Source organism: Anser cygnoides, chromosome 3, assembly GCF_040182565.1.
Source record: "Anser cygnoides isolate HZ-2024a breed goose chromosome 3, Taihu_goose_T2T_genome, whole genome shotgun sequence".
NCBI lineage: Eukaryota > Metazoa > Chordata > Aves > Anseriformes > Anatidae > Anser > Anser cygnoides.
The window spans coordinates 117,210,914-117,225,104 of NC_089875.1; positions in this window are offsets into that span (position 1 = coordinate 117,210,914).

The window sequence follows — 14,191 nt, forward strand, 5'->3', positions numbered from 1 at the left end:
GGGCCCGGGGGCTTGATCAGGTTAGATTAACACACACTTGCGGAGGGAAGAAAAAACAACCCAAAACAGACCTCTTCTAAAGTGCTTAATCCTGTTTCAACAAGGAGTAGCCGGATTATGCAATTTTAGGGGTAAATTTAAGAACAAAAATCAACGGATCAAGTCATTTTGGACTTGCACTGCAGTTTTATCCTACTGGTGTGCTTGGCAAAACATAAGGGTTTTGTTTGGGATCAGATACTGAATTTCTGCCCTCAGAAGGAGCTGAGAATAAAAATGAATTAAAAAATAATAATAAAAAATATTTTTGCTTATTTATATCATAGTTATGTCTAAAAACACAGGTTAGGGCACTAGCTGATTTCTCACACACCTAAAACTTCCCCAAGATCTTACAATTTAGGTGCAAAATGGGATGCCACAACCTGATTCAGTGGACAATCTCAAGCAAAGCTGCTTGCTATGGCTGTAATAATCATAATAAAGACTTCTTGCAATGCTCAACTTTTCAGCCCTCATCTTTTACAGCGAGCTCCCAGCCCAGCCGCGCTCTGTACGTGCCAGCTCTCCGCAAACACAAACTCCAGCAACTCATGAGCTGCCTCAATTTCCTCACCGTGGGATTCATCTCACCTAATTAGCCCTCACTGGGCTGGTGGTCTGCACAGAGCCCATCTCATGGGCTGCTCTGGCCAGTGGAAAGAGCTGGCTGCTTCCCTAGAGCCATCATTTTGCCTGAAGACAGAGGGAATGGCCCCGAGAAGGTGCGGGAATCCTGCAGGATCTTCAGCAAAAGGCTGAATGGTGGGGCTAGGTGGGACACTTTGGTTTCAGTTGGATAAAGTTAGGTGAGAGAAGCCCAGCTTGGGGTCAGAGCTGGTCCTGTTTCTCCACGTGGCCGCTCCGTTCTGCTCCACAAAAAGGGTTTTCTTCAGATGAGGCTCCACATGGATGTCCCAATGAAGGGGGACAAGGAAAATTTTGAAAGGAAACAGTTTACAAGAAAAAGACCTTTCCTAGCCTTTTCACAGGAAAAATAAAATAAAATAGCAAATAAAAAAATCCCTTCAGTCTTCTCAGAAAATCAGCTCAAGCACAGCATTTGATTTCCCCTCCACTCAGAGGCAGGTAGCTCAAAGAGCGCCGTGAGAAACCAGAGAACGTGGTGTTCCTCCACGTACAGAGTGCAGCAGTTTGCTAAGGTTATCGTGCGTGCGGTGACTGCGTGTGTTGGGTAGACACATTGCAAAACACTTGTTCCAGCCCTGCTGACACTTATCATTCATCACTGAATTAAAATAGAGTGATTCTGCTAAAAAGCAGGAGGGTTGCATTCATGTTACCCAGGCACGTTACCAGCCTACATAGCACCTCTGCAGCCTCATCTGAAGTCAGGTTAACCCTAGCACAAAGAACCACCACAAATTTTAAAGTGACTAAAACAAAACCCCAAGCCAGCTCAGCCCAAAATACAATTCAGAGACACAAGAACTGAACAAAGCAGTCAATAATCTTCATATCTGAGTTATCCATCCAGTTTCAGTTCTACGCAGGAGGCTTCGTTTCCTCTCGCAGACAGTTGAGCAATGTCATCAAGCGCTCATCAGCTTCTGCTGCTTTCTGCCTCTGAGATGGCCACCCCTCAGCACAAGACAAAATAAATGAAGCCCCAGTTGCAAAGCTTTTCAGGCTCTTTGGGATGCTGCTGGTGGAGAGGGACAGTGGCAGCACACGAGCAGTTGTGTGTGTGCTCTTTGCTGTTTGGGACGAGGGCTTTGGGCACTGCAGAAGGCTGTCACCGCTGTGCGTTTGCTGTCTGAGGCACTGCAGAAATACTCTGCAGCAGCACAGCAATGTGGGGGGTGGATGCATCAGGGCTGAATCCCTTCGGGATCAGGGAGGATGGACGTGTCCCTGTTCCCTCAGATGCCTGCCACTTCGCTGAAGCCCAGGAGAGCTTTAGGAGGTTTGGAGGTGCTGAGCTGCCTGCTGGGGTCGTCCAACACTGAAAGCCACCTGCTCCCCCCTGTTGATGTCACTTGCCACTTGGGGTAGTGCAAATCTGCAAATTGCCCTGCCCGAGAGCACGGCGAGAGGTGGCGGGGCAGGAAGTGGGTTCCCGTCCCCAGCCTCGCGGGGAGCTCGCTAACCGCAGGGCGAACACCAGAAGCTGGGAACGACCGCGCTGCAGCTCAGGCGCTGCAAACCTCGGGGGGGTGACAGACAGAGAGGGGCCCCAAAGGCCTGGGGACCAAGAGAAGAGCAGCTGGGAAAGGTTTCGCTATCGGAAGAGAAGCCCAGCAGACAGGACAGCATCGCCACGTCCCTCATCTGCCTCCGTGCCCTGCAGAACCCACTAACGAGCATCCCCAGACACAAAGTGCATTGCCACCCCCCTGAAAAACAGGCGGGAGAGGTGTTTATTGCCGCGGGTCACCTTTCTAAAGCTTCCTTCAATAAAAAGACCCTTGCTGAAATAGCAAAAGGTGAGCACCGGGATATTAATCACCCTGCAAAACCAAGGGCTGATGGGGCTAGGAGGAGGCCTGGAAGATCCCATTCTTCGGGGATCAGGATTTATTCAGCATTTATTAGAGCTCTCATGAAACAAAACCCACCAACGAATGCACACGGGCGTACGGGGCGGCCAGAGCATACCACACCAGAGCGGCTCGGGTTCTATTTTTCTCTCTTTCCCTCCCCCCTTTGATGCCGGGATGCTGGCAGGGCAGGGGGGGAAGGAGGTGCGAGACCGAAGGGGCCTGTTTTGGCTACGTCGGCGTGGGCGTGCGGCGGGGACCGTCGCTTTCGGTTTGCGTGAGCGTGTGCGAGCGTTGAGCTGCCGTGGCGGAGCGTGGGTGGCACCGGTGTCTGCGTGTGACAGACCGTGTGGGTTCGGGGCTGCACGGCTGCGGTGCAGACGGGTTCGTCTGCGAGCGTGTCCCGTAAGTGCTTCTGCTGTTAAAGGCAGCGCCGAAGCCATTTCATAACAATAACAAACAACAAAAAAATTAGCGGCGCGGGCCGCTGGAGGCTCCACGCTGCTCCTCCGGCTCCCCAGCCCGCGCAGAGCATTCCCCAGCTTTAAAGACAACCAGAACGTGCAGTTGTTCCTCCCAAACCAAACGCTTGTGTTTTGAAACAAGACGAGCTTTGTTATATAATCCCAGCTTCTGACCTCGGACAGCTTTAAACCAGAATGGTTAGTAGGCTTTTCTTTTTGTTAAGTGCCAAAACCAAACGAAAATAATCCCGTTCTCATTTCCGTGAATGCGAAGAATCGTAAATTGTCCCCGCTTTTGGCCTTGTTGTTTTCAAGTGGCCGGCAAAGCCAAGAGGGGGACTTTGGCTGCCCACTGGAGTGATGGTGGGTGAAGTCCACCCTGTGTCTACCAGGCTTGGGGGCAATAAAACCTCTGCTGCCTTGCTGGACAAAAGGGGTTATTTTATTTCACCTCATGCCCAGCTGTTGGGAGGGGATTAAAACATAGCTAAGGAGAGGGACAGCCCCTGCGAGGTGGGCAAAGCAAGCTTTCCAGGGCTGCTCGTCCCCATCTCACTGCCCCAGTAAGCTCCCAGTGCTGGCCATTTCATTGGGTGCTCACACTGGAAGCCGAGTTAATTCATAGAGCTTAAAGCAGATTGCTGAAACACCGAGTACTGAAATACGCCTCGTTTATCAGCCTATCTCTGTCTCCGTATGATCTACATGATAGGGATAAATATTAACTTCCTTTGAAGAAAATAAAGTGAAGCAGCCACATGTTTTACCTGGCAAACATATTCAGGGGTGATTCATTCCAAGAACGCTCTGAAAAATCCCCACCTCACTTTTACCTCTAGGAAATTCCCTTTTCATGGGAATGAAAATCACAGCTCCCACGCCCACAGATCGCAGGGCCTTGGCACTTCGAAAGGCTGCGGACAGCTTGCCGCGGCCTCTCTCGCCGAGATTGCTCTGCTACAAGCACAAGCAATGCTTTCCCCTAGCCGGATATTATATATATATATATATATATATATATATAATTTTTTTTTTAATCACGCGTTTTTACGGTGGGTTTAAGCAGCTTCCTCTGCTCCCTGTTGTTGCTTTTCAATTTTTTTTTCCTACATCGGGTGAAACCCCTGCAGGGGGAATGGAGCAGGAAAAAAAAAAAAAAAAAGGAGAGAGAGAGAGAGAATAAATAAATAATGAAGAAAATGTTTCTCTTTCCCTCTCGATGTCAGGAATGTATGGAAAGCTTTAGGCTGCAGCAGTATTTTGACACTGCGCACAGTACTGCTCCCCTCCCCTATTCCTTTGAGGTTCATCTTTCAGACCACAGCTCTGTTCCGCTGCCAACTCGTTGGAAGTGTTTAGTGACTGGAGAACTGTTGCCTGCTCTCTTCAGAACTTCACACTTCATTTTTCCAGATCCCTGCGAGCAGCAGCAAATATTTCACCAGCCTGGTTTGCTGGCTACCACCATAAATCAGACTTAGAACCCAAAAAAATATCCAGGCCTGTCAAGGCATTAGGCTTTTATTTTCGGGCTGGATCCAGTGGTAAATGAGGGCTTGTATTTTCCTTTAAAACTGTAAAGGGATTTTAAGGATTGTCGTTGGACAATGGCCAGCTTCAAAAGATACAATGCAGAATGTAACTGGTTTGAGGAGATTTGAAAAAGTCTCAAGTATGAAAAATGGCTTTTCTTAAAGGTTTTTCAATGAAATGTGAAGCTGGGCTTGAATTTCATAAAGGCTTTGGCATAGGTTGCTTATGAGGAAATCAACTGGGAAGGTGGACAGGAGGATGCTCCTGAGCGATGGAGCGGGTATAGGTGTTCCTGCACGTTCAGGTCCGCCGTAGCTATCCCATGTGCGACAGCATGCAAAAATGGATTAGATGATTATTTGCTTGATACCGATTGCTTTAAAATGCATGTATGAAATAGGAATCTATTTTTTGATTTTGGGGAAGTTTGTAAGGCAAAGATGCTCGAGAAGCTTGGCCTTAACTGTCCAGGCCAGCACTGCGTTGCAGTGTGTTTTTTTAAAAAACAGCCTCTTGTAGCAAACAGCCCAAATTTCCTCAGTCTGCTCTTCATTACCCTAAACAAGCAATGAATAGAAACTAGATGGGGAGTCTAGGAGCAGGGCCTGACTGCCAGCATTGTCACAGGCTTGCTCCCCGACCTTGCTCCGCTAGGGTTCGGCAATCTGGTAGCTGTACACAAATCCCTTTTTTACATGATAATAGCCGAACTGATTTGCACAATTAAGCTGTAAAACGTGCCAGGGAGCTTCCAGGAAGCAGCATCCTGGGCATTAGCAGCAATCAAGGCACCACCACGCGTCCCGTGCCTCAGTTTCCCCAGCTCCTGAGGCAGAAAGAGGAGCTCTGACCCCGACAAAGTGACAAGAGGTGACCACAGTGCTGTTCCTCATTGCTCCCATCCTAGCCTGCCTTCTGGACAAGCTCCTGAGCTGGGGAGAGCAGAGGTCTGTGCCCCTCTCTGCCATGTATTCCCATTTATCCAGAGCAGGTTGGCTCAGTTTTCCTCCCTTGGAGGGACATCATTGTCCTGCACATTTACAGGGTGTTTTGGAGACACGCTGATTGACACCTGCGTGGTGGCAAACCCATGGAAAACTCTAATTAAATCAGATACAGCAAAGCTACTGGATGTATATATATATTTTTTCCATTGGGCAAGTAGCCCTTCCCCAGCCTCATTATTACTTACACCATCCTATTCTGCAGACAGCAGTTTTGTCCATCACTATCAACCCACTGCAATGCCTTTCCTTCTCACCAGCATCATCCCCACTGCACAGGCACCAGAGCAAATTGCTTCTCCATCTGCCAAGCCTCCGTGGAGGTGCTTCCAGCCACCCTGAATGCCAGTTAATGGGGTTTAGCTCAGCTTTAGGCTGTACTGGATTGTATGTCGGAGCTGTCGTGTTTGCCAGACCCCCCAAAAATGGGCCCTGAAATGTGGCACCGCAAAGGTGCACTGGTAGTGATGGGATGCACTGCATGTCGGGCAATGGGTACACCCCAAGAACTCTTTGTTCCACATGAAATGACAGCAAAAGCACTGAAGCCAATAGGACAGGAGTGTTTATGGAGTGGTACCTGGACATTGCTGCTTTTTTCTCTCCAGGAGTTGCTGAGGGGCTGGCTCCCAAGCAGATGGCATGCCTGAGATAACCTACATAATTTAAGATTTCTTTACACAGCAAAGATGCTGTTCTCTGCACCCACAGGAGCTCATCCTCAGGGTGCTCTTTGCATGTCTTGGCTGAAGACAAGGGCCCTCCTGAGCCCCTCACACCCCTGGTGAGCCGGGGGCATTCCCTGCCGCAGGCACCGCCAGCCCACTCTGGCTCCCCAGTAAATACCAGCACCTCCCAAGGTCTCCTTGCCTTGTCTCCCATGGCTGTGGCTGAGCTGAATGGTTTCCTTTTACATTTCCCCACTGGTGCCCATATTCTGCTCAGCTTATTGCTTGCTACTCCTCCTGCAAAATTTCCCACCTCCTCTGACCTTGCTACCGCCGCGTCTTGGGTGTTCTGTGTTTGAGGCTGCTTCAGCAGTAGGCTCCGAGTCAATTAATTTTCCAAATCGCAGCTAACTCAGCAAGGCATTCATGAGCAGCAAGGTGGGGAGGCCAGCCGTGCACGGGGGGGGGAAAGAAAAAAAAAAAGAAGGAGTTCAGTTTCCCAATTTAGCCTGGTGTGTAGCAGGGGTGGCCAGGAACCGGCGCTGGCTGCGGAGCGGGACAATTTTCCAGGTATGCCAAGAGCGCAGTCAAAGAGGAACAAAAGCACCGGCCCTTTCCCCCGCGGCAGGATCAGACCCCCGGCAAAATGACTTCCTACCCCGGGAGCTGACATAAGACTCCACACTTCCAGGCAAATAAACACCTTCTGGTCTCAGCAGCTATCTGACACGGGGGTAGCAGCAAGCAGGGCAAACCTTGTACCTCCTCTGTATTTCTAAGAGCTACGAATGCACTGCTGCTGCTTAAGAAACGTGCTCATTAATAGCTTTCCTGGCTGATCAGTGTGAAAAGGTAGATTGAGGTGGTTCACCAGAGACCAGTTCCTTTGCCTCCACCACAGATTTTAGGGTTGATTTGGGGCAAAATCCCTTGGTGCATAAGCAAGTTCCCCCGGGGCATGCTATGGGTCAAACGGAGTCAGCCCTGCCACCGTAACCGCATTTCTCGCCCTCCGATGGCCAGGCAGCTGGGAGCAGATCGCTCCTGCGTGGAGATGGGACAGCAGCTGGCTTCCTCGGGGTAACAAGCACGCACAGGTATGGAGGTGGAAGAAGCTCACGCCCTCGTTTGCCCTGCGGCAGCTTGTTTGCGTGCCCACGTTCCCAGCCTAGCAGAGGTGTGGCTGGAGCACGGGTAGGAGCATCCCCGCTGCTTGCCGTGGCTCAGAACCACAGTGAAGACGTGACACCACGATTTCCACCACCAGGATGATTCAAGAAAGCATCCTGTACTACACTTTTGACTACGTCTTTAGGGTATTTGGGCTTGCTAACCTGCTTGGTGCCAGTTTCGACTGCCCCGTCGCTGTGCGTCAATGTGCAGACAGACAGACCTCCACCTCAGGTCCCTCCCGCTTCGATAAGCTTAGCAGCTCACTCCCACCCACCAGATGGGTTGCAAAGATAAACGCATCACAGGTTGGGAAGCACTCAGGCATGCTGATAATAAGGTGCAGCTATCTGCTTTGGGAAAATAACAACAAAAAGGAAAAGATGCTTGGCCACATCAAATAAGAAAGGACCAGGGCCTGTTCTTTGGCCAGAAGGCCAACAGGCATGGCTCGGCTATGCCCGTAGGATTCACTTGAGCCTCCAGATCGGGGTGGTCATACCCAAGGTGCCCACAGGGAATGGGTCCTGGCCTGTGCTGGCTCCTGCGTGATGCCGGGCATTGTACGGGAGAGCCTGGGCCAGCATCGCCCAGGCCCCTTCCAACAATTCTGTTGGGCAAATCCATGCTAGCAACAGCCGATCAATGTGCCCATTGAACTGCTTAATTTATTAGCACAAATGCACCCTTTCAGGCCAGCTTTCACCATTAAAATGCTTTTTCTTTGGATAACCATCTTTACCCTATTGTCATCTTTTCACTGCCTGTCACGACTCTTTGCTGTGGACATTTGCAAGAAAATGTGGCTCTGCGCTCATATGGCATCAATTATTTCATGTAATCTCTGCCTTCTCTCCCAGCTGGACCACCTTTTTTCCCCTTCACCCCACCTCCATCTCTAATCTAAGGAAAACAAGAGTGATTTCCATCAAAGGATATACGAGTCTCCTGCTCCCGTGCCCAGGCTCACCCTTGCTCCACCTCATCCCAGACACCAGTGGGTGTAAAACCAGAACAAATGAGCTCTGCTTTGAAGGAACTAGCAAGACTTTTTTTAAAGCCTGTGCCACCGCAGCCGTTGGCAGTGATGGAGAGCTCCCTCTGATTTTGAGAGCCTTAGCACCGAGCTAGCACACCGCACAGGCCCAGACTCAGCTGAATCCTTCACACCCACCCCATCCACGTCATTCTCTCAAACCCCAGCTGCACAAGTTGCTTCGGGAGGCACAAGAGACATTTCAACCCAGTTCGCTCCAATTTTCATGAAGTTGCAGGAAGTGCAATGCAGGCTGAGAGCTTGAACTCCGTGTGTGAAAACTCTTAATTTTCTCTCACCTTGTCTCATTTATTCCACTTAAATGCACTGAGTTTCTTTAACATGCCCTGTGCTAGAGGGTTTTGTTCATCTGAGCAAAACCTTGATGGGGTTTTACCATCTGTCCCTGCAGTGGGCTCCTCAAGCCTTTGCCTTTGCTTTCTCAGAGTTGCCTCTGGCTTTGCCATATGCTTGGGGTGCAAGGCGGCACGTCTGGGCAGCCATGTCCCTCAAGACTGCAGTCTCCTTTTATCTCAGCTCATCTGAGCCATGCACACAGTCCTATTTCCTCTGAAAACTGTTTTTTACAGGATTTCCTCCAGAGCTGGGTGACTGGAAGAAGCATTGGGTAGTGGCAGGGTGCACGCCCCAATGTGGGCCTGCCATGCGAATTTACAGTTAAGGTGAAGTTCATTACTAATAGGATCGTCTCACTTTTCCTGAAAAAAAAAGCACCTTTCTTTTATATTTAAATGCACAACATCCCTTTGCAAAAACCTCAGCTCAAATTGTCTACCTTGAGACGCCTGTCTGGGATTTTCCAAAACATCCCATCCCATCCCATCCCATCCCATCCCATCCCATCCCATCCCATCCCATCCCATCCCATCCCATCCCATCCCATCCCATCCCATCCCATCCTTGACTTCTCCCAGAACTGGCAATATCAATATGTCCTCATCTTCAGGGAATGTGGCGGGTCCTATTTTCCAGCTGGAAAACCAAGTTCCCATATAGTTTAGCTGAGCCTGGCTCTGTTGAGGTAGGTCACTAATGAGTAGGACATTTCAGGCTTTTCAGCACCCTCCTGCCCAAGTCCCATCACTCGCTGAGCCCTTTTGCTGCCCTTCTACTCCCATCCTGGACATGACCTCTCCTTACAACCATCCCCAGCCTGCATCCTAAATTCAGCATCAACCGATGGCAGCTCTGGCTTCTCCAGCACTCCCAGCCCCCAGTAGCACACCCCAGGAACATGCCCAGGCCAACCCTTGTATGACAACCAATGCACTCCAGTTAACAGCAAAGCCACGAGGAAGAGGAGGAGTAAGAAGTAAGGAGGAGCAGGTGTCTTTCCACAGCAGATCATAGCACTGATATATAGAGCACACAGCCAACGGGGATCTAAACTCTGCTCAGGCTTTCTGCTGCTTATTTCAGACACTTTGGTATAAATACTGGATTCAGAAGCTTTGCCACTTGGTTTCTGGGATGGGGCAGTGTTGGTGGCAGATCTGTGGCAATACCAGGAAGCCCCAACAAAGAAGCCAAGAGAGAACTGGGAAAAATCCCAGTTGGCTTCCCATTGGAAATTGTAATTCAAATAAACTTTCACTTTTTTTTTTTTTTTAAGATATTGACGATACTTTCCCGAAACAAAAGAATTTGGAAAAATTTAGGAAAAACTTTGTTTCAGAAGGGGAAAAATGGGATTTGTTTGTGCTACACTGCAACAGCTCTTTTCTTTGTAATGTTTTTGGGCAACTCTGATTTCCTAATGCCTCAACAGTGGTGTAAATATAGCACAGCAAGAGATGAAATCATTTAATACTGTGGCAAGATGTCGAATAAGACATGGTATCGCAGATGAAATAACGTATTTATTTATTGTATATCATTCCTTTTTTTAAAAAATAAACATTAAAAGCAGCTGTTAGCACAAACAGAAGAGCTTGTCGTATCCCTTAAATCAAAGTCTATCCTTTCGGTGATGTCATGTAACAGTTTGCCTCTGACACGTAGTATTGGCATTTCCTGCAAAATGGAACTAATAAGGCCATGGGTTTTGCTGAGCACTTCCTCCACACATACGTAGACACGTGTTTCTCCTCCTACCTCCCCCCGTCTGTAATCACTGCTCTGATGAAGTGTGACCAATCCAGAAAAAAAAAACTTATTATGTGGGATGGTGGATTCAATGGAAAAACATCATTTATTTTCCACCCAGAAAAAAAAATAATAAAATCATTTTTGTAACTGCTCTTTGATAAACTATGGTTTGTGTTCTTTTCAGAAGCATTGACAATGGTCGCCTGTGCCTTTTCATCACTTGAGTGCTTTTGCTTTCGGTCGCTTGGCTATAAATAGGAAAGCCTTTGTTCTGTCCCCCTTTGGATCACAGCTACTAACACGAAGCATGGAGGACACAGGGCTTTCCATGCTCCTCGGTCGTCCTCCTGCGAGAAAGCAGCCACACAAACAAACAGGCTGCTTTGTTTGTACTTTCTCTGAAGTCGCAATTTCTTCCACTAAATGTTTACACATTCCAAAGTCAAGCAACTTTGCCTTGCATCTTGGGAACCCAGCACTACTGGTGATTTGTGTTATTTGCAGGAAGATTTGGAGATGCAGATTTAATGGGTTTGGTGAACAAGGTGATTAACATGTTTTTATTTTCTCAAAGCTAAACGTCTACTAAAATCAAAACACAGCTAGCATTTACTTTGGTGCTAATGGAAGAATTTTCATAAATATCAAATTTAGAGCTAGTAGAAGGATCCTAGTTTGGCAGATTTTCAGAAGGGCTCAGTCCAGAGCTCTTTATTAATTCACAGTTTTTTCTTCTGTTTCAGCAAGTTTGGAGTCAGCTGCTCCGTGTCGATGTGGACAATGTAAGATCTCCCCAGTGTCCTCCAGCCTAACCTTGAGGACCTCTTTCAGGGAATACAGGACAAGGATAATGTTAATGGTCCCATCAGGCCCCGGTGTCCCAGCAGTGGGTGCTGAAGACTGAACCAGGGAGCAAGAGGCAAGAAATCTGCTCTTCACACAGGTATTTGCAGGGTTGCCAGCCTCCTCAGTTGCCCATTTGTGAAGGTTTCTCCCACCTTGTTTTTATTGCTCTTTCATCTCAGCCTCTTTTTCTTTTTTCTTTTTGAGTACAAATGAACTAAATTCTTCAAACCCATCTGCGTTGCTATCAGACATTTTTATTTTTCTTTTTAATCTTGGCATAATTTCTGAAGTTTCCCTATGTACACTTTCCTGTTCGTGTATTTCCGTCATCCAGGTATCATCACTCAATAACCATACTGTGGCTGTAATGCTTTTCACATGGAAGGAATTGTGTTTTATTGATGGCAAATGTTGTAATGCACTTTCATGTCAAGATGAAAATCTGAAAGAGAAACTTTTTATAGTGCATGCTACATGAAACCTCTGCACTGAACTAGACTGTAGAGAGAATATATTCAAGTACACATATGCTATGAGTCTATACAGTAAATTAAACTGTCCTGGCATGCAGGAATGGGCACAGGAACACATCTCTACTGCAGGGGCACCGTCAAGTAGCACTCTCCCAAATCATTTCCAGCCAAAGACCAAGTGTTAGCAAAGCCAAGGACCACTCTCAACAGGCAGTTTGGATGTGGCTGTTCTCTTCTAGAGGTTAAGAGTATTTAATGGCATGGATCTGACAAAAAGAAATGCCAAGTGGCCTCGGGGCCAGAGCCTGAGCCCAGGCACTGGTTCGTGGGGCTGCAGGGATCAACCTTGCCCTGGCAATGGGCAAGGACATCCTGGGGGCATCGCTCTCCTCCCTGCCCTGACTTCCATGATCACAGTGGGGACCAAACACTGCATGGGTCACCTTGTGGATGTTTTTATTCGGTGGAGGGGATTCCTGTTGAAGCCCCATCACTTCAAGGAGAGGGGTTCAGAGCAAACTGCTTCCAGTGGCCAACCTTTTTCCATGGAGGGCCAGCTGCTCAGTGTGCAATTGGAGAGAAAAGCCCAAGTCCCAGCACTAACTGCTGAGCTCCTAGCCCAGCGAGAAATCAGGACAACATAGTCAAAAAAAAAAAAAAAGAGTACAACAAAAATAAAGCTAATTGGTGCTGAGGACTGCCTGGGGGGTCAGCATCCCTGGCACTCGAGGTAGGGGATGTAAGGGCAGCCTGGTCATGGTGCCAACTGAAGGGGTCCTCTGGATCCCGAAACTGGAGAGGTTCCCCTTCCAGCACCTCTGCCAGTGCTGCCTCACCTCATTTCTGAGTGCAGCTGGTGAAAGCTCTCTGTCTGGAAGGCACGTGTGCTGCCTTTGGTGGTGGGAACCTGCTGCGTGGCACAGCCAGCTGATGCAGGGTGCCTGCTTGACCTTGAGGGGCTGATGGCACGATGCAGCTGGGGATGTGTGTGCCTGCAGCATGGCATTGCCCCACAGCCACCGTGACTCTTGATGTCCCCTCCCTATGGAAGCCTGCAGACCAAAACCCTTGCTAGGGTGCCACCTGTGCCCATGACAGGGCTCCTGCTACTGCTTTTGCCCCTTTTTCTGCCTCTCTCAACCGTTTCTCGACTTACTCGCCTCACTCAGTGGGGTTTGGGAGACATTTAGTCTTTTACATAGTGATCTCTTGGTTACTATTTTTATATTTCTGGTTGGGGCTGAATGAGCACAAGCAGGGCTTCCTCCAGCCTTCCTGCTCAAACCCAATACTGACAGCAAACAACTGGCACATTAATCTTACTCTAAATATTTTTGGGGTTCCCTTGCTCTGCTCAGTACCAAAACTGATGTGGCTGAAAGGTAGAAGACCCATCCCGAGACCAGGTTTCATCCCAGTTCAATATCCCAATGCCCTTCTCCAAATGCACTCGTGTGGGCAGTAGACGAGTTGTCCTGCAGCGATTTTAGTCCCACTGCAGAAGGAGGTCCAGACGTCTCTTTGGAAAAGCCTCCTGGGAGGTTTCCAGCTTGTTTTTTCACAAACACAAAATGTTTAGCTACACTTTGGGAAAGCCTCCAAGTCCATGGCTGCTTGTCTGAAGGACCCTTGAAGCTTTTTTGAGGTTGGATTTTCTCTCCAACCCACTCAAAATTTGTGCAATTACTTAACATCAATGAATTCGTATCAGATTTATATACCAGAGCAGCAAGATAACCACTTGTCCCAAATGCAGGAGAAAATGCCCGTTTCCTCCTCAGCTGATTCCTGAAGCAGTTTTCTGTTTGCCACTGAGATAAAAACCAGAAAACTTAACCCAAAGGCCAGCAGCTAGAGGGGTCAGGTCTAGGCTCTTGCTTGGTCCGGTTGCTCACCAAAACCAATTCAAAAACTCTCACTATTGTTCACAACTCCCGAGACACTGCATGGGGCTGACAATTTTTTCACAAAAATACTTTCCTCTTCAAAAATATGTCTCTTTCCCTATTTTTGCAGACAAACATCAATTTAAACGGTTGAAAAAGAATTGTTTTACAGCCAAGAGATATATGAGGTCTACTGCTAAATTGCCCCTAAGACCACAGCTTTTTGCACCTTTTCACATCCCAGATCACAGGGCAAATGCCTCTGATCTTCCTTTGCAGTGACGGAGGAGAACACACTTCAGGAGTACAGTTTAACTCTTCCTAAAGTGGGCAACTAATCCAGTTCAGATCAAAGTGCCACTTCACCCCTAATGACTATAAAGGGAGCAAATGTAGCGTAACTACCCCAGATGTGGATTCAGCCTTGACTTAAGTGAGCTAAACCCTGTCCTGTCTCCTTGG